This window comes from Ursus maritimus, unplaced genomic scaffold (assembly GCF_017311325.1).
Source record: "Ursus maritimus isolate PB19 unplaced genomic scaffold, ASM1731132v1 scaffold_3, whole genome shotgun sequence".
Taxonomy (NCBI): Eukaryota; Metazoa; Chordata; class Mammalia; order Carnivora; family Ursidae; genus Ursus; species Ursus maritimus.
Window position 1 is genome coordinate 90162915 of NW_024425563.1, and position 21482 is coordinate 90184396.

The following is a 21482-nucleotide window of genomic DNA, read 5'->3' on the forward strand; positions in this document are numbered from 1 at the left end:
ACAACATGTACTCTTTGCTGGTTACCTCAAAAATGTTTTAGCAGGAAGGAATATTGAATTTTGCCTAATGCCTGTTTCTTTTCTCTTCTGTTGATTATATGGGTTTTCTCATTTGGCTTATTCATGTGATTAGATCGTATTCTAGCATTCTTAATATTTGGCTGTTAGTATTTCTGGGATAAAACACATTTAACTGTAATGAATTATTCATTACTAAGAGGTAAAAATCGGGTATTTGTATTTTATGAAATGTCTGTTCTTTAATGAAATTATAATGTGGCCTTCTTTTTGGTATGATTACTGCTATTTTGGTACCCCTGGCTTCTATTACCCAAACGAAATGAATGGGGTAGCTTTTCTGTGCTACCCATGAGGATTATCTTTTTATGTTTAAGAGAAATCGCCTTTAAAACTGTCTGGGGTCTGGGGTATCTGGGTGGCTCAGTGGGTTGAGCTTCTAGCTCTTGGTTATGGCTCAGGTCACGATCTTGGGGTTGTGGGGTCGAACCCCACTCTGCTCAGTGCCAAGTCTGCTTCAGATTCTTTCTCCCTCTCCTCCTCCTCTGCCACTCCCCACTCACACTCTCTCTGTCTCTCTGTCTCTCAAATGAATAAATAAAATCTTTAAAAAACAAACACTGTCTGGGGCCTGAGCCCTGTAGAAAGGTGATTCTTATCAGTTTCTTCCATAATGGTAGTAAAGTTTAGATGGTAAACTCTTAGGATCTGGATTCTTAAAAATCCTGGCTTCACACAAACAGTGTAACTTTGGTCACCTTCTAAAAACTCTGTGTGGCTGAGCTGTAAAATGTGGGTTATAGTTTTAATGTCCTTTAAGAGTTTCTTGAGATAATCAAGTAGTTGAAAAAGTGTCCAACTTAAATACTCAATAAGTGAACATATTTATTTACCTCCAATGTTATTGTCTTATCTCCGGGTATTTTTTTTAATTTTCCTTTTTTACTTTTTCCTGCTTTCCTTGGGATTTTTCTACCAGCTTCTTGAACCATATGATTGGCTGAATGCTTTGTATGATAGTCCTAGTCGGGTAGCTGGGTGGCTCAGTCAGTTAAGCAGTTAAACGTCTGCTTTGGATTCAGGTTATGATCCCAGAGTCCCAGGATTGAGCCCTGCATGGGTCTCCCTCCTTGGTGAGGCATCTGCTTCTCCCTGCCCCCCCCCACGCCTGTGCTCTCTCTCTCTCAAATAAATAAATAAAATCGTTTAAAAAAGGTAAGATCGTCCTAGAAGAAAATAAAAATTCAAAAATATTAACATTAGGTAAGAGGACGACACAGGCGACTTTCCCCTTGTCTCTTTACTCTCCAAGTTTTATATGATGAGTACATGTTACTTTTTATAATGATGAAAAGTTAAGTGAGGGAGGAGCGCACATCCCTTGCGCATGTGTGTGTGTGCGTTGTGTACGTGTGTGTAGGTGGTTGATCAACACTAATGATAACGTTAAGACTCCTCAACAGCCTTCAGCACAGCCTTCGGAAATGAGCCGGTGGTAAACACATTTGCGAATTTAGTTGACAAATACTCAAGTTGTTATTAAACATAAGTTCAGATTGTCTATTTCTTATATTCATTGTTAGAGTTTTTAATTAAAAAACAGTGATATTTCCTGTCTTTGCTGTGCCATATGTCTACAGTAAGCATCATAGACTACATACCAAACGCTTAATGGGACTACGTGGATGCCTGGTGCCGTGCGTGATAGCAAGTCAATTTCAGAGGTTACCGGTTTCGATATTCTTTCTTTCCGTATTTTGAATGATTCCCTGTTATTATTTAAAAAGAATTGGCTGCTGGCCCTCCGCTCCGCCCCGCAGCTCCCCACTGCCTTCTCTGCGCCCACCATGTCCCTGCTGGGTCACAACCAGGTGCGCTGTCTGGGTTCGTTGCCGCCTTCCTCCCAGTCCTCGTTATGTGGCCTCTGCCAGAGCCAGCTCCTGGTGGACCTGTGTGGAAATGGGGCCCCCAGATCCCATCCTGGGAGTCCCAGAAGCCTGTCAGAGAGACACCAACAGCAAAAAGGTGAATCTGGGAGTTGGTGCCTATGGGGATGGTAATGGAAAGCCTTATGTGCTCCCCAGCGTTTGGAAGGCAGAGGCCCAGACTGCTGCCAAAATTTGGACAAAGAATACCTGCCATCATGAGACTTGCTGAATTTTGTAAGGCAGCTGCAGAACAACCAAGTGCTGAAAAGTAGCAGGTTATGTCACCCTGGAGACCATTTTTGGAACTAGGGCCTTAAGGATTGGAGCCAGTTTTCTGCAAAGATTTTTTAAGTCCAGCCAAATGTCTTTCTGGGGAACCATCCTGGGGCAATCACACACCCGTCTTCAGGGACTCTGGCATGCAGCCACAAGGTTAATTGATACGATAACCCCAAGATGTGCAGCTTTGACTTCACAGGCACTAAGGAGGACATTTTGAAAATACCACAGCAAAGTGTTCTTCTCCTGCATGCCTGTGCCCACAATCCCACGGGAGTGGACCCTCGCCCTGAGCAGTGGAAGGAGATCACAGCGGTGGTGAAGAACAGTTTCTTTGCATTGTTTGACATAGCCTCCCAAGGCTTTGCCCGTGGTGATGGCAACAAGGATGCCTGGGCTGTACGCCACTTCATCGAACAGAGCATCCGTGTCGGTCTCTGCCAGTCCTGTGCCGAGAACAGGGGCCTATCTGTGGGAGCCTCCAGTGTGGTCGGCCAGGGTGCTGGTGCAGCCACAAAGGTGGAGTCACGGTTGAAGATCCTGATCCGTCCCATGTGTTCCAATCCTCCCTGATCAGTGGGGCCCACATTTCCTGGACCATCCTGACCAGGCCCATCCTGACCAGCCCTGACCTGTGAAAACAGTGGTGGCAGGAAGTAAAAGGCGTGGCCCACCGCGTCATGAGCGTGTGGACTCCGCTGGTCTCCAGCCTCAAGAAGGAGGGCTCCTCCCCGGCAGCACATCACTGACCGGATTGGCATGTTCGTTTCACAGGACTAAAGCCTGAGCCGGTGGAGAGGCCTAGGAGTTCTCCGTCTGCAGGACAGAGGACGGCCGCACTTCTGTGGCAGGGGGCTACCTTGCCCACGCCTTTCGCTAGGTCACCAAGTTATTTCCCTGGTGAGAGGGAACAGAGACAACCTTCCCGTCTACGGCCTCCTCTGTTGTGAGATTCACATGGAGGAAGAAGGAGGGTGGATGGTGGCCAGCAGGTCATTGCTTTCCACCACAGGACTTAACACTCAACCACTGAATGTGTTTCTCAGAAAAGAATGTGTAGTGAAATAGGGCAGAGGCATTTGTGGCGGGTGTCTGAAACTTTGTGGCTCGAAGCCAAACTCCTGCTCATCCTTTAACTCCAGCTGTTCCAGAAGAGTCTGCATGTACAAGAAAGACATAGCCCCCCCCCCAAAAAAAACCTGTCGGTCATGCCATTGCAATGTTTCAGAAGCTTTCACTGCCACACATGATGGCGTTGGGGGCACCTCTGTGGGTCCAGCGTGAGAATACCACCTACAAGAGGCATTGCGGGAAGGCCTGGCTCTGGCATTAGCGGGCAGCCTCATGTTCTCCCGTGATCGAGCAAGCTCATCCGCAGACCTCGTTACAGAAATCGTGTTGCGTGAAAACCAGCAAGGGTGCTGCCACTACAGCAAGGAAAAGAAAGATGCCGTTTCCTGTCTTATTAATTAAAAAAAAAGGCAATTTAATGTTCTAGTCTTCTCTCTTAGTGTTGCTGTTCTTTTCCTTAGGCACAGAGATCTATAACTAGCCTAGGTTTTCATCCTTTGCTACTGCTCGATTGACCTTCAACCCCATCCTGTAGGGCTTAGATCAGAATCCTCTTCAGTGATTGTTTGTCTCCTGTCAGAATATTGTCTCTGCCTGGTCGGACCTCTTCCTTCATTCAGGGCAGTAGTTCAGTCTCTCTTCTCACATCCTGAGTGGGCGATGGGGCCACAACCAGGAAAGGGGAGTATCCTGGCTTTGCTTGTAATCTTTGTGTGCCATCAGCTGGACTCAGGCTTTGCCTTTTGGAAGGATAACCACCACCTGCTCCAACCATGTAGACTTATTACAGCTGGGTTTCTCTGTTGAAGTTTCTATCGAGCACCCCCCTCCTCCCCAAAATAAAAATAAAAAGTATTGGCTATTCAACCACATTTCCATAAAGTAGAAACTCAGCAAGTGGCCTATAAAAGAGCTGTAGTAGAGGTTAGTTGGTACAAAGGGATTTCTCTTTATTGCTGTAGAGTTAATCTTTAACTTTAAATTCCTGGTTTATGGGGAGCCGGGGTGGCTCAGGCAGTTAAGCATCTCCCTTAAGCTCAGGTCACGATCCTGGGACTTGGAGGATCCAGCCCCTTGTGGGGCTCCCTGCTCAGCCTAGAGTCCGCTTGTCTCTCTCCCTCTGCCCCTCCCCATTTGTGCATGCTCGGTCTCTCTCACTCTGTCTCAAACAAAGTCTTTAAAAAAAATAAATTCCTGGTTTATAAAAAGAGTTTCAGTACTTAATTTGCAGAGTATGACTGATCAGTATGGCCCTTTGTAAATTCTTAGTTAGCTGACCTGTCTCAATTCTATAAAGAAAATGGTTTTTTAAAAATCACTTCAACACTTCTCTATAGCAGCAGTGAAGACTACTGGCTCTCCTTTCTCTTTTCTCCCACTTGTGCCTCACTCCTACTCCTTTTCTTTTCTTTTCTTTTCCTTTTTTTTAAGATTTTATTTATTTAACAGAGAGAAACAGCCAGTGAGAGAGGGAACACAAGCAGGGGGAGTAGGAGAGGAAGAAGCAGGCTCCTAGCAGAGAAGCCTGATGTGGGGCTCGATCCCAGAACGCCAGGATCATGCCCTGAGCCAAAGGCAGACGCTTAACAACTGCGCCACCCAGGCACCCCACTCCTACTCCTTTTCTATGTCAGATATTGCCTAATCTTTTTTTCTGTATTTGTGATTATTTGGTCACTCATTTCAGGAAACCTATTTTTTCTTAAAATTGGTAGTGGATAATTGTATTCTTTAAAACTGAGGCATTTCGGCACCTGGGTGGCTCAGTCGGTTAAGCATCTGCCTTTGGCTCAGGGCATGATCCCAGGGTCTTGGGATCAAGCCCCGTGTCGTGGTCACTGCTTGGCGAGGGGTCTGCTTGTTCCTCTCCTTCTGCCCCCCCACCTCGTGCCCTCTCGCTTGCTCTCTTTCAAATAATAAATAATCTTAAAAGATAACTGAGGTTAATTTTAATTAGATTATCTTTGAGATTTTCATAGTTCCTGAATTTGAAATAATTTGGGATTTCAAGTAAGTCAGCTAAGAATATTAACTGAAGTTTGTAGTGAAAGCCAATAGACTAACTCCTCTGTGTCCCCGACTCCCAGTGAAATGACAGAGGAAAATAAAATTTACAGACAGAAACTTGTAAATTCATAACAGCACTGAGAATGGGAACAGATGGAATGGCCATCAGCAAAGCAGAGACTTTCCAGGTTTTAGAAGACAGAAAACAGATGGCACTGATGGATGAACTGGGGTGGAGGAAGCCCCAGGCCAGCATCCCCTTGAGGAAAGGCTGCAAGTGGAATCTCTTCTTCCCCAAAGATGGCTGAAGAGACTTCAAGCTGCGTCAGTAGGAGCAGAGCAGAAGAGATGATGGGACATGGTATCAATATATGTCTGTATTAAGAGCCAACTGGATATCCTACCCACACACCCAGCCCATACAAATGTTGCAGCAACATTGCTTCCCATGCTATTTTGGAAATCTACTTTCAAACAAAGTTTCTTTTTAATCTCGGAGCCTGAGGAGGACTAGGAGTTCCAGTGAAAGTGCTAGCGACCCAAGATAAACTCTCCTTGTTTTGATATTTGGAGAAGAATCCAATTTGTCATCCTGTTCCTTGGCCAAGAACCTTGAAGTGAAGCGTGTCTGTTAAAATGCCAGTGGACATGGAGTGTCCAGGTCTGTAATGGGAAGATCTACCTGCCACTGGTGACATGATATTATATAAAATTAGTATAATACTATTGCCAGATTAGTACAGGTTATGAATTAACAATTCACAAAATAACTGAATGGATGGAAAAAATATTCATCCTCTTCATGTAATCAAAGATGAAATAGAAATAACAATGAGGTCTTTTTCCTGATACATGATTAGCAAATTTTTTTAAAGAATACCAATCGCTAATGGGAATGTTGTGAACAGTTGTACAGCCCTTTTGAAAAGGAGTGGGACATTATGCCTAATAAACCTTAAACAATCCATTCATTCATTTCTGTTTCTTAGAATCTACCTCATGAAAAGCATTTTAAATATAGAAATAGATAGTCATTCATTGTTATACTGAATAATTCTAACTGGCTGTAATGTCTTCTATTACAGGACTTGGTAAGTAAACTGCTATACATCTACAGAATGACATATTAAATAGCCATAAGAATTACATCCAGGAAGTCAACAAAACAACACAGAAAAACAAGTATAACTTAAGTGGAAAGGGATACGGAAAGCAAACTTGTGTGTTACAGCTTAACCTCTTCCCACCATGTCTTAGTACTTGATTGTGGGATCCTTGAAGTCAGGGATCCTGACCTGCTTATCTCTGTGCCCATCCACCACTGCCCCCCGATGCCTAGCATGGTACCTGACTCTCAGTTATTATATGGTGACTCAGAAGATGGGCATAGGAAAAAGAAACAGGAAGGAAATCCAAAAATAAGCCGAAATATCAGAGAAGCCTCTTTACACAGAGCTAACTTACTAATGAAACATGCGTTAAAAAGTAGAATCTAACAAATGTCTTCATGTGAATTTAAATTCCTTAAAAACATTTCAGGTGCTCATGACTGTTTACTGTTATACTTGTCAGTATTTCTTCTAATATCTAGGGTTTTTTTTTTCAAGATCGACTTACTTTAGAGAGAGAGAGAACACGGGGAGAAGGGCGGGGTGGGGGGAGAGAGAAATTCAAGCAGACTCCACTCTGAGCACAGAGCCTAACACCAGCCCGATCCCACAACCTCAAGATCACAACCCTAGCTGAAACCAAGAGTCAGTTGCCTAACAGACCATACCACCCAGGCGCCCCCCTAATATCTAGGTTTCATATAAGTCTTATTTACTTGAATAATATTTAAGCTGAATCATTCAGACATGATTAATTCAATTATTTTTTCTGTCTGCATTTTTTTAATTAGCAGAGCTTTCCTAGACAATATGAAGTTCATAAATCTATCAATAAGAGAAACTGTAACAGTATATATGTATATATATGTATATGTATATATGTATGTATGTGTATATATATAAACTTAATTAAAACTCATACACAGTAGAACCTGAAGCCGATACAGGTTATCCAAATTATACTTTTTTATTTGATCTCTTAAGCATCCAGTCTCTGAGTATTGTTTCTTTATCCAGTTTTGTAGCTGGTAAATTCAGTAAATAACACTTAATGTTTTTAATTTTCAAATAAGTAACATTCACATGGTTCAAAATTCAAATGATTACTATCTCTTATGTACGTCCTTCCAGAGTTACCATAGCAGTACAGAAGCAAAATATATATTGTTTATAATTACTAATTATTTACTGTTTTTGTAAACTACATAATTTTACTTCAAAAGCACATTTAGGGGTTCAGAGACAAGTGTTAAAATAGCTGTAAATAGTAGTTTATCGGTTTTTTACTGTTTTACCTTTCGGGTTCCACCCTGTTATTTATTTCTCAACATTATTGAAATCAAGTCATAAAAGGACGCCTGGGTGGCTCAGTTGGTTAAGCGTCTGCCTTTGGCTCAGCTCATGATCTCAGGATCCTAGGATTGAGTCTGGCATCAGGCTTCTTCGGTGGGGAGTCTTCTCTCTCTCCCTGCCCCTCCCGCCTACTCATGTGCGTGCTCTCTCTCACACTCTCGCTCTCTCTCAAATAAATAAAATCTTTAAAAAAAAAAAAAATAAAGTCATAATGTGGTAACAAAACCACTGAGGCCGGGGTGAAAAAAACCACTTATACTTAGGCTATACTTAGATTCTTGTTTTGAATGGTTTTGATCTATTTAAAAGATCAGTATTGATAACTTCCATTATTTCCTTGCATGAACCCTTCTCACCACCTACCCCTCAGCGCCGCCCCCCACAAAAGGCTGCTCATTCCTCTTCTTTTCCTTACCCGTGTCCATTCTAGCCAGAAAGTTGGGTGATTTGGCTTGAACTTCCTCCTTCACCCCTCACATCTAACCTGTCCCCAAATTGGTTGAGTGTCTCTTGAATCCATCCACACCTTCTCCCTGGTCCACACTCAAGTCCACATGGCCCTCTAGCCTTCCAGCCGTTCTGCCTGCCTCTGAGTCATAGTCTCTCGCTTCAAAACTCCTGGTGGGTCTCCACTGCTCTGAGGACAAAAATCTAAATTCCTGGTACATAAGGTTCTATTTCTGGCCCTTTTTACTTCTGGCCTCATCTCTCCCCCTCCTGGGCTTTCCAGGTAGCCTAGTGCTTTGTCTTTTAAGTCTCAGCCCTCACTTCCTCATTTGTTCTAGAGAATTTTTGTTAGCTTTAACTGTGGCAAGGGCTTTACCTTTGTGCCGCTGTTAGTAATTTTGCCCTGACTGGCGGCTGAATACATGCTGCATAGAAAGGTAGGATCTTCTAAAAAGAGCGTAGAAAGATGAATGTTTGTATTACCAATCCTTACCGTATTAGACATCTTACTTGTGCTGTTTAATTCATGCTAACCTTGGCTTTACAAACATGCCGAGACCCAAGAAGATAAAGTAATCCGAGCCTTTGTGATTTTAAGTCTGTGCTTTGATATCTGACATGTTTGGCAAGTCCTATAAAGAATTTTACTATTCAGACAAGGCAAAATGTTAGGCCATCATTAAGTGGTTTCCAGCTACTGTACCTTTAGAACAGTATTACTTTCCTTAGTTCAGTCTTTATTATAATTTTGTATTCTCCTTATTCAGTGCAGCTCGAATAATTGGAAAATAGTATGTTGTTACATTTCAAAAATAAAACAGTGCCTCAAAAATAAAACTTTCCGACTTTGAATGTTGCTCATATAGCGCTTGCTCGTGTACTTGAAAGTGGAGGAAAACCTCCTAAGAATTTCGGGTGACAGTTACTCCTAATGTTATGTTTCACCTGGACTTCTTTCCACCTTCTCTTTGTAATGACTAATGAAAAAGGCTTCGTTTATAAATATTCAAAACAATAGTTTCTTTGTCACTTCATATTCGTCAAAGATTTGTTGGAATTCCAAAAGTATGAAACAAAAAAATGATGAGTTGGACTTTGTCAAAATTAAAAGCTGCTCCTCTTCAAAAAACATGTAAAGAAAATGAAACACGAAAAGATAAGGCACAGACTGGGAGAAGACTTTTTCTGATAAAGGATTTTGTTCCAGCAAATATAAAGAACTCTTAAAACTCACTGAAACAACAAACAACCCACCGAATTTTTATAAGTGGGCAAAAGATTTAAACACCAAAGACGTAGATGACAGAACCACATGAAAAGATGCTCAACATGATTAGCTATTAGGAGAATGAAAACCGGGTACAAAAGGTTCCATACAACATGGTCCATTTATATAACGTTCTGGAAAAGGTGATGGGAGCTGTAGTTGGATCAGCGGCTGCCAGGGGATGGGTTCGTGGGGGAAGATTTACTGCAAAGGGGTAAGAGGAACCTCTTTGGAGGGATGGAAATGTTATGTATCTTGATTGTGGTGGTGGTTATGTGACTCTGTACATTAATCAAAATTCATAAAAAGGGTGATTTTATTGTATGTAAACCAAACTGCCTTTAAAGAAAAAGTTAAAGCCGGTTTTCAACATCAGAAACTGTCTTCACAAATTTAAGGGTAAAGAAAACTCAGGAGATAGATCTGATGACTCCCTAAGTCAGGTCCCTTGTCTTTTGACTCAGTGGTGTTTGTGTTTTTGGGTTTTTTTGTAAATAAATTCTTATATATTATAAAGTAATAGTCTTTTTTTTTTATTACAGGATTTTGTGCCTTAACCAATATACGATCTTCTTGCCCCCAAAACAGTATCTTTCTTCATTTATTTGAGTCACTCTTTATAAAGTTATCTAAGTTCATTATTAAACTGTTTTCATGGATATCTTAGACAGTTCGTGTTAGTCTTATTCTTTCTTATGTACCCTTTGTGAATGCTGTTGTAAATTCAGTCTTTTTTCCATTTTTCAATTATATAATATATAATATTATGTATATATGTATTTTTTTTAATTGTTAGACATTTGGTTGTTTTCAGTTTTTGGCTACTATGAATAAAACTATTAACATTCTTGGGGCGCCTGGGTGGCACAGCGGTTAAGCGTCTGCCTTCGGCTCAGGACGTGATCCTGGCGTTATGGGATTGAGCCCCACATCAGGCTCCTCTGCTATGAGCCTGCTTCTTCCTCTCCCACTCCCCCTGCTTGTGTTCCCTCTCTCGCTGGCTGTCTCTATCTCTGTCAAATAAATAAATAAAATCTTTAAAAAAAAAAAAAACTATTAACATTCTTGTTCAAGTCTTTTTGTGGACATATATCACTTGGGTAAAGTGTAGGAGTAGAACTTTGGGTCATAGGGTATGTATATGTTTAGCTTGTTGAGAAATCGCCATTTTTCAGAATGATTGTACCATTTTTATACGCACATCAGCAAGGCATAAGAGTTCTGATAGTTCAACATCTTTGCCTACATTCAATGTTGACTTTTTAATTTTAGTTATTCTAGTGGGCCGGAAGTAGGAAATCCTTGTGACTTTAATTTGAATTTCCCTCTAATGTTGAGCAATTTTTCATGAACTTTTTGGCCAAAGAAATATTTTCATGAAGTGCTTATGAAGGTCAAGTATTATGCCCAGTTTTTATTGGGTTGCTTCTATTTTTTTTTTAATAATTTGTTGGAGTTATTTATATATTCTGGATGCAAGTCCTTTGACAGACATATATTGTGAATATTTTCTCCCAGCCTATCGCTTACCATTTAATTTTCTTAACAGTCCCTTCTGATGAGCAGAGGATTTTAGTTTCGATAGTCCAATTTTTCAGTTTTTTTTCTTTTGTGCTTCATGTATTTTGTGTTCTTTCTAGGAAGCCTGTTTATCCCTCAGGGTCTCAAAGGTATTTTCCTGTTTTCTGAAAACTTCATATGTTCGTTTTACATTTGAGTCTATCATGCATATCAAATTAATTTTTTGGTATAGTGTGAGAAATGCGTAGAGGTTCTTTTCTTCCAAGGTTGTTACAGTTGTTCCAGGACCATTTGTTGAAAAGATTGTCATTTCCCCCATTTAATTGCTTTGGCCCCTTCTTCCATTACGCATTTAACTGGCTATGTGAAAAGAAATTCATTTTTTATATAACATATTTGTTAAGAACCATATACCCTTTGAAATCTCTCGTAATAGCAATTTTTCAATTGATTCCTTTGGCCTCAGTATGAAATTATATTATCAGTTAATAATGATCATGTGCTCATTATTTCTCTTTCTGATGTCATCAGTTGCTACTTCCAGAACAATGCTAAAAAGAATGATGATAGTGGGCATTCTTACTCCTGACAAAAACATTAGTGGAAATGCTTTTATTTTGTCGTGAAGCATGATGAGATTTCTAGGGTTTTGCTTTTAAAGTCACCAGTTTCTGTACTGAGTGAATACCAATAAATTTCTACTTTATTAAGGGTTTTTATAAGTGGTGGACTTCAAATTTTATCGAAGATTCTAGATCCTATGATGATACTTATATGATTATTCTCATCTATTAATATAAGGAATTATATTGACTTCCTAAAATATAAAGCTGTTCTTGCAATAGCTGGTTGAATCCCACCTGGTCACTTTGGTTTACTCTTAATGTGCTGGATTCTATATGCTAACATTTTTTTATTTAGAGTTTTTGCACTGTATTCACATGATAGGTCAGTTAATCTACATTTCTTCTAGTCTCTTTTTAGGACTTTGTTGATGTTAAGCTAGCTCTCTGAGGAGAATTTGGAAGCTTTTTCTGGAATAGTAAATAGTATTGATAATACCCGTTCTTTAAATGACTGGAAAATTATACCAGTGATAATATTTGTGCCTGGTAATGAGCCTAAATAGTCTTAAATCCCTTTCAAAAAGAATAGTGTGTCTTGTTTCCTTGGTCAAATATGCTCTAACTCTTCTAAAATTGTCAATTTTATACTGAATTCCTGGGGGGGGTGTTATTGAGCAAATATTCTTACTGCAGATAGGGAGTGTCATGGGTGAGTGTGCCTGTGTGAAATACTTTACATTTTGAGAATGAGTCACCAATTTGGCCTCTATCTACTTGTGATTAGTAATAGTTTGATAAGAACTATACTTGAGTGATCATAAACCTTTAATGCACTATTGATATTGGAGGGGGTGAATGCTTCATTTAATCTCTTTATTACAAGGAATCTCTCATTAAGAACTTTTACCACTAATAATAAGTGCCTTTGTTAGGAAAGTCTAAAGACAATAATGAAGTGGGAAATATGAAGATTATTGGGATTTTTGTTTTTGGTGGGCAGGGACTGTTTGATATCTTACTTGATAGGGTATTCCTTATTCAGTATTGGAGAACTAGACTGATCATTTGTTAGAAAGTTTCTTAAGAGAGTTTCAAATTTGGATTGAAGATTTGTAGTCTGAAGCATCTTGCCCTTTCTGTGTGTGGCAGGCTGAATAACGGCCCACGATATCCAGGACCTAATCCCTGGAATCTGTGAATGTTACTTTCTGTGGCAAAAGGGACTTTACAGGTGTGATTAAATTAAGGATCTTAAGATGGGATGCTTATTCTGGACAATCTGGGTGGGCCTTAAATGTAATTGTAAGTGTCCTTTTTAAGAGGGAGGTAGAGGAGGGAGGTTTGACTACAGTAGAGGAGAAGGCAATGTGACCACAAAAGCAGAGAGTGTAGGGGTGGAGCAAGAGGATTTCATTCTTTTTGCAAAGGAATTTGAGACTGTTTAAGGGCCAGGAGAAGCCAGTCTCTAAAAAGTGGGAAAAGCCAGGAACAGATTCTCCCCTGGAGCCTCCAGAAGGAACCTGCCCAGCTGACACCTTGATTGAGCCTGAAGACTCACTGGGGATTTCTGGCAATCAGAACTGTAAGACAGTAAACACGTGTTGTTTGAAGCCTCTGTAGGTTTGTGGTGATTTGTCACAGCAGCCACAGAACACTCATACAGTGTGGCTACCCATCCACTAAACAGCACAGCAAGGCCGTGGCCTGTGGAGTTCATTCAACTCCACAGCCCCAGCGCTGGGAACAGTGCCTTCGTGGATGGAGAGAGGGAAAGAAGGAAGGCAGAGAGGGAGGGGAAATCAGGGAATTCATATGTTATGACTGTTTTGAGCATGGTATAGGTGTCTAGTTTCTGAATGAAGCAGAGAAAAACTGTAGGGTTGAAAACTTGAAGCCCACCCATAACCAAATAGGTTCTATAGTATTATTCTAGGACATCACTTTAAAAAAAATTGAAGAGTAAAAGGTAGAAGATAATTGAGAAACCAAATAAACCAAACCATTTGAAATTCAAGAATCCCTGTCTCATAAGTTGAGGGGAGAAAGCCATGCACACACATGGAGATGTCATATTTTAATTAAAATGTAGATTCAGTCCTCCAGTTCCTAGTTTGGATGAAAGTTGGAACAAGGTAGTTAATTGCACTTTTGCCAAGTGAATGCAAGAAATAAACAAGCTTATATTATTAGTTTATTTTATGACTAATTTTAATTCTTTGTTGTTTTAAAGCAAGTTGTATATGCACATGATAAAAAAATCAGAATGCAAAAAATGGTACACAATAAAAAGCCATTGTCCCACTTCTATCCACCAGTGACTTCATTTCCGTCCTCACAGGCAACCCTGTGTTACCACTATTTTATATTGTTCCAGATACAATAAACAAGTGAATTCCTAAATAGGCCTCTTCCTCATCTGTATATGGGGTTCATAGCATACAAGATACATTGTTCTACATCTTGTTTTTCTTGCTCTAACACTATGTTGGGGCCCCCTCCGAATCACTGGGTAAAGAGCATCCACGTGTTTTGTGGTTGGGGTTGTTCCGTGTATCCAGCTTACACTCGCACTCTGGTGAATGGACATACCCATTTCTTTACACCCAGGATAGATAAACTGTAAAGGGCTAGAAGTTAAACATTTTAGGCTTGTGGGCCACATACATTCTCTGTTGTATATTCTTGGTTTTGTTTGGTTTGTTTTGTTTACAATCCTTCAAAACATAAAACCATTGGTAGCTCACGGGCCATACAAAAAGCAGGCCAAGGGGCTATAGTTTGCTGACCTTTGCAAACAAGTGTTATCAACCTGATGGGTAAAACAATGGTGTCCCAGTGTAATTTTTTTTTTTTAAGATTTTATTTATTTACTTGAGAGACATAGAGCATGAGCAGGAGGAGGGTGAGAGGGATAGAGAGAAGCAGACTCCCCGCTAAGCAGGGAGCCCAACACGGGACTCGATCCCAGGGCATCGGGGTCATGACCTGAGCCAAAGGCAGCTGCCTAACCAACTGAGCCACCCAGGTGCCCCTCCCAATGTAATTTTATTTGTATTTCTCTTATCAGCAAAGTTGAGCCGATTAGAGCCATTTATATTCCCTTTTCTGTGACTATTCGTACCTTTTGCCCATTTTCCTATAATTGTTGATTTTATTTATAGTAACATTTTATATAGGGAAATTATCTCTTTGAAATGAATTGCAAATATTTTCCTCAGTTTTATCTTTATCTTTTTACTTTGCTTGTAGAAGATTTTGTCATATAGAAATTGTTTTGAGTAGTAAAATTTGTCAGTTATTTGATGATGAGTATTATGTAATACTTCATGCCCTTCCTAGTCTGAGATTATCAAACAATTCTTTCAGGTCCCCCCCCAACCCTGGTGCTTTTGTGATTTTTTTTTTTTTTAAGATTTATTTATTTATTTATTTATTTGAGACAGAGGAAGAGCATGAGCAGGGTGGGGGGGCAGAGGGAAAGAGAATCTCAAGCCGACTCCGCATTGAGCGAGGAGCCCGCCACAGGGCTTAATCCCACAACCCCGAGATCATGACCTGAGCCAAAATGAAGAGTTGGACGCTTAACCAACGGAGCCACCCAGGCACCCCAGTGCTGTTGTGATTTTATTTTATCATCTAAGTCTTTGATCTGCTTACGGTGTAGGTATTGGTGTAGGGAGAATGGATCCAACTTTATTTTTTTCCAGATGGCTCACCAGTTGTCCTGGTACCATTTATTGAATTATCCTCCATGCTTCCCTCCCCACCTCCATTTGAAATGCCACCCTTATTACGCACTAAACTATAGTATGTATTCAGATCTGTTACTGTATATTCTGTTCCATTGATCTATCTAGATAGGCTTTGCTTTTGAATTATAACTCCCTCACTAAATTGGTGTGTGATCATATTTCATTGAGGAAATATAGATGCAGTTAAATAAAGAAATGATCAAATCTGTCTGCAACCTTCACCTATACCCCTGTTCTTTGCTTTACCTCACCTCCTGTTAAAAAGAAAGAGATGGCCTTCCTCCTTCATGACCTGTCTCCACTCCTCTCGCCCACTCTTAGAGGTACTTTGCTCCTGGAAGCACCCTGTCTTCTACATTTCTCTTTTATTTATTTATTTTTGAGGTATAATTAACATACAGTGTTATGTTAATTTCAGATATACAGTATAATGGTTCAACAATTCTGTACATTACTCAGTGCTCATCACAATAAGTGTACTCTATTTTTTTTAAGAGAGAGAGTATCGGGGGCTGGTGGTGAGGGGCAGAGGAAGAGGGGGAGAATCTTTTTTTTTTTTTTTAAGATTTTATTTATTTGAGAGAGAGAGAACCTGAGCGGGGTAAGGGGCAGAGAGAGAAGCAGACTCCCCATTGAGCAGAGAGAAGCAGACTCCGCACTGAGCAGGGAGTCCGATATGGGGCTCTATCCTGGAACTCCAGGATCATGACCTGAGCCAAAAGCAGATGCTTAACCAACCGAACCACCCAGGCGCCCCAGAGGGAGAGAATCTTAAGCAGGCTCCATGCCCAGTGTGGAGCCACATGCGGGCTCCATCTCATGACCCTCAGATTATGACCTGGGCCAAAATCAAGACTCAGGCACTTAACCAGCTGAGCCACCCAGGTTCCCCAGTAAGTAGATGCTTAATCCCCTTTGCTTATTCACCCATCTTTCCACCCACCTCCCCTTGGGCAGCTACCAGTTTGTTCTCTGTATTTAAGAGTCTGGGTTTTTGTTTCTCTTTTTCTTTGTTTGTTTTGTTTCCTAAATTCCATCCATCTATGAGAGAAATTATATGGTATTTGTCTTTCTCCTACTGATTTATTTCACTTCGCATATTATACCCTCTAGGTGTAGTCTTGTTGCAGATGGCAAGATCTCGTTCTTTTTATGGCTGAATAATATTCCAGTGTGTATATTTAGCACATCTGTTTTATCCATTCATCTGTCAGTGAGCACTTGGCTTGCTTTCATATATTGGATATTATATATAATGCTGCAACGAACATAGAGGTGCTTATCTTTTTGAATTGGCGTTTTCCTTCTCTGGGTAAATTCCCACTTCGTAGAATTACTGGATCATATGGTAATTCTATTGTTAATTTTTTGAGGAACCTCCATACTGTTTTCCACAGGGGCTCTGCCACATTTGCATTCTTACCAACAGTGCAACAAGGGTGCCTTTTTCTCTACATCCTCGCCAGTACTTGTTTCTTATGTTTTTGATTTTGGCCATTCTGACAGGCGTGAGGTGATACCTCAGTGTGGTTTTGGTATGCATTTCCCTGACAACTAGTGATGTTGAACATCTTTTCATGCGTCTATTGACCATCTGTACGTCTTTGGAAAAATGTCTGTTCGGGTCCTCCGCCCATTTTTTAATCAGATTGATTTTTTGGTGTTAAGTTGTATAACATCTTTGTATGCTCTGGTTACTAACCCCTTATTAGAGATATCATTTGCAGATACCTTCTCCCCTTCAGCAGGTTGCATTTTGTTTTGTTGATGGTTTTCTTTTGCTTTGCAAAAGCTTTTTATTTAGGTCAATCCCAGTAGTTGACTTTTGCCTTTGTTTGCCTGACCTGAGGAGGAGACACATCTAGAAAAGTGTTTCTACAGGTGATGTCAAGGAGATGACTGCCCGTGTTTTCTTCTAGGAGTGTTGTAGTTCAGGTCTCACATTTAAGTCTTTAATCCATTTTGAGGGTTTTGTGGGGTTTTTTTTCTGTTTCGAGTTTATTTTTATATATGGTGTAAGAAAGTGGTCCAGTTTCACTCTTTTGCGTGTAGGTCTCCAGTTTTCCCAGCACTGTTTGTTGAAGAGACAGTCTTTCCCCCTTTCTGTATTTTTGCCTCCTTTGTTGAAGATTAATTGACTATATAATCATGGGTTTATTTCTGAACTGTCTATTCTGTTCCATCTATCTATGTGTCTGTTTTTGTGCCAGTACCATACTGTTTTGATTAGTACACCTTTGTAGTAAATCTTGAAATATCCAGCTTTGTTCTTTCTCAAGATTGCTCTGGCTACTCAGGGTTTTTTGTAGTTCCATATAAATTTTAGTATTATTTGTTCTACTTCTCTGGAAAAATGTTGGTATTTTTATAGGGATGTCATTAAATCTGTACATTTGTAAACCTTCAAATTTTTATGTCCATCTCTACCCTCACTCCTGAATTCCAGACTAGAACATCCAATTTCCTTTTCAATCCCCAACAGGATATCCAATATACAAGCAGAGCTTAGGATTTCTTTCCCAGACCTATTCCTTCCTGTGTTTTTCCATGTTAAATAGTGGCACCACCACACATTCAGTATTTTTAGAAGATACTCTTGTTTCCCCCCCATCCATGTCCCCCGTGTCAGCTGTTTCTCCAGAAGTACGCCAGATAGCATTGGGAAGGCCAGCCTGCCTCAGCTGTCTCTCCAGAAGTACGCCAGATAGCATTGGGAAGGCCAGCCTGCCTCAGCTGTTTCTCCAGAAGTACGCCAGATAGCATTGGGAAGGCCAGCCTGCCTCAGTTTGAGTCCTGACTCGGCCTCGAGCAAGTCAGCTTCTGTGATCCGGATTCCTCAGCTTTCAAATGAAATTAAAATAGTACACGTCTCATAGGACGGATCATTCATAACATGTGGTCCCCAACGGAACTGTTATGTGTGAGGTGCTCTGAACAGTGCCTGGCACTCGTGAATGCTCGGTAAAGGTTTGTCGTTGTCCCCAGTATTGATAGTATTGATAGTTACGCAAGTACTAGTTATGGGGGACTCGTACTATTACCATTTGGGCTGCAGCTGCTGTAGGCCAAGCTTCTGCCCTCTCTTGCATGGGCTATGAGACAGCCTCCTCTGCTCTCCGCTCTTGGGCCTCTACCATCCACTGTCCACACACCAGCCAGGCTAATCTTTTTAAGGAGAGAAGTTAAATCCTGTCACTGTCTTGCTTTAAAAACTCTCCAGGGGCTTCCCATTACAATTAAAATTAAACTCTGACACCTTTCTATGGCCTGCAAAGCTTTTTGTCAGTTGGCCTCCTCTACCTCTCAGTCTCACCTCCTGTTACTCTCCCCTCTGTTACTCCCAAGGCTTCATCCACTCTGGACTTTACCTGGAACACGCCAAACTCTCCCATATTAGGTCTTTGCATTTGTCATTCATCTGGAATGCTCTTCCCTCAGAGCTGCCTGGTTCTCTCATAAAATTCAGGTCTCAGCTCAAATGCTCCCTCTTCAAAGGAGTCATCCTTGACCGTCCTGGTTAAACTAGCCCGTCCCCCTACTTTTCGGCCCCGAGCCCCTCAACGTCTTTATTGCACTTAAATTAGCACTATGGAATTTTCTTATTTATGTATGTGTTTGTCTGAAGTTCCAGGTAGGCAGGGGCTTCGGCTTGTTTACCATCAGAACAACATCTAGACTAGGGATTGGGGCTAAATTGTGGAATGCCAAGTTTTTGAACTGGGGAGAGAGGAGTATCTCCTCAGTGGAAGCTTCTCCTCCTGCATAGCTTCTTGAACGTATGGGATATGCAGCTCATAGGTGTTAGGGACCTATTGCACTTTGGAAAAATGTCTTTGGGAATCTGCCTTTTTTACATCTAAGTCACAATATTTTACAATATTTAAATATTTTATATATTTAAATATGTATATGAAATAAGTATAATGAAGATATTTAAATTATATATTTACAGATATTTAAACAGTATTGTAAATTGTTCTGGAAGGAAAAGTGTTCTTAACCCAGTTGCTATAGCTGCTAAATGTTTTGCTTTCAAAACACACACACAGAGCTCTTAGAGTATACTTACTGTTTTAAAAATAAGACAGTAGTTACATAGTCACGAAGTGATTACAGCTACCAGCAAGTAAGGATCATAATGGGGAGAAGTCATTTCCTGATTCCCGTAGGAACACCAGCAACATCATGTTCCATAAACTGCTTAGGCTGGGAAGACTTCAGGCGTTTAGTTCCTTATCTGAAATATGCTGTTATTTTTCAGTATTTCTGAGCCGTGATAGTCATTCATAATCTAATGATCATGTCCTTGGTACCCAGGAAAACGGGGGACTCAATTCTTGTTTGTTGAGTTGATCAAATTGCTAGCCTCCAAGTATAGATTCTTTACAGGACACTTCACAGGGCAAGCTGCTTCTGCTAAACTGTTTATGATACACAAAAATGGGATCAGAAACTGCATATATGTCAGCTCAGGGTAGGCTCCATACAGATTGAAAGCAGTCTCAAAGTATAACATGTTCATGTTGTTACATGGATAATAAGATTATGAGTGGTGGTTGGTTTTTTTTCTTAAGACTTTTCTGTTTGAGGGGGCGCCTGGGTGGCTCAGTGGGTTAAGTGTGGGACTCTTGGTTTCAGCTCAGGTCATGACTTCATGGGTTCTGAGATCGAGACCCTTGTGGGGCTCTGCGCTCAGGGGGGAGTCTGCTTGAAGATTCTCTCCTGCCTCTCCCCCCACTCACACGCATGTGCTCTCTCTCTCTCTTTTTCCCTCTGTCTTTGTACAACAAATAAATCAATCTTTAAAAAAAAAAAGACTTTTCTGTTTGGGCAAATAGTCATATAGGTGTGATTTCTGGGCGCAGCCTGAGAATTGCTCAGCTCTCGGGTGCCCGTAAGCCAGTGTGTGAAGCACAGACCCACAGCCGACTGACTGTCCTTGCCCAGACCTGTGATAGAATCTCTGGTAGCAATGGCTGCTTTATACCAGTGCCGTCTCAATCACTCCCCGAGGTTGCCAGACTGAGCACATTTATTTGTTCATTCAACAGGTTTGTACCAAGTGGCTGATTTTGCCAAGCCGTGTTGATCCCATTAAGCATAAAGTAAAGCAAGTAGGCGTGGCCCCGTGCACTCGTCGTTTCTGGTGATACTAGGGAGGAAGACCCAGAATAAGCAACTAACACATTCACGCAGTTGCAACTTGTAATAATGGTTATGAGGGGAAGAATCAGATGCTGTATGAGAGCACAGGGCAGGGAAGAGCCTAACTAATTGAGGTTGAGAGTTTCAGGTAAGGCTGAGACCCCAAAACTGAGAGGTCTTAGCCAGATAGAATTCAAGAGTCTGCCAGACGCAGGATACTGCATGGCAAGGGCGAAGAGGCACCGAAGAGTACCTGCCGAACTGAGGGAGGCCAGTGGGGGTCTGATGCAGCCCAGCTGGGAGACACTGGCCCAGAACCCGGGGGGCGGCGGGGGGGGGAGGCAGGAGGCGGTGTGGTCCTGTGAGCTGCACTTTGGGAAACCTGTACTGTGATCAAAACCAGGCAAAGGATGCTGAGAAGGAAGGGTGCTGCAGCCCGCTCAAACCTCCAGTAACAAAAAGGCTTCTAGCTTGGGCTCCACGTGGGCTGTTGGTTGTGCTGTCACAGCCTTGTTTTCTAAGGCTGGGTGCTGGGCGCCGAATGTGTAGAGCAGCGTCCGGCTTCTGGAGGAACCTGGTCCTCCCACCCTGAGCACATACAAGGAGTACACAAATGCGTGTTCTGAACAAAGTGAGGGCACACCGGGTCCAGGCATTTAAGTTAGATCGGCCGTCTTCTCCATGATGTCCCTTGAGACGTGTGATAAGATGGTGTTGGATTCTATCTCTAATTCTGCTACCAAGTTACTGGGATGAGGTTTCTTCATTTATAAACCGACAGTGAGTAAGCCTTTCAGTCGGCAACTTTTTTTTTTTTTTTTTTTGCAGCAGGGTAGGAGGGGAGTCAGTTGTTTCTTACTAGAATTAGAAGAAACATCTCTTTAATTATTGCCGATAAAGGCTAATGAGAGAACAAAGCGATTGTTGAGCCTGTTTTCATCATCCGTGTGGTTATATTCTAGTACCTGTAATGCTCCGTGATTGTCAGCATTTTCACTTTGGGTCACAGCTCATTACTG

General features: G+C 41.3%; 1 protein-coding gene and 1 pseudogene across 4 annotated transcripts in view; both read left to right on the forward strand.

Moving 5' to 3' along the window:
• Window positions 1-21482, forward strand: part of RALA (RAS like proto-oncogene A) — a 72269-nt gene that overhangs the window by 36989 nt on the left and 13798 nt on the right. Inside the window, exon 1 of one of the 4 annotated variants that reach the window (XM_008703505.2) lies at window positions 20480-20611. The exons of 2 other annotated variants lie outside the window; for them this stretch is intronic. The gene's annotated coding sequence lies outside the window, so the exon portion shown is untranslated. Of the gene's footprint in view, window positions 1-20479; window positions 20612-21044; window positions 21244-21482 lie in introns of those variants that run through there. One more of the 4 variants, XM_008703507.2, reaches the window with a different exon arrangement.
• On the forward strand, window positions 1619-4239 carry LOC103674697 (annotated as a pseudogene).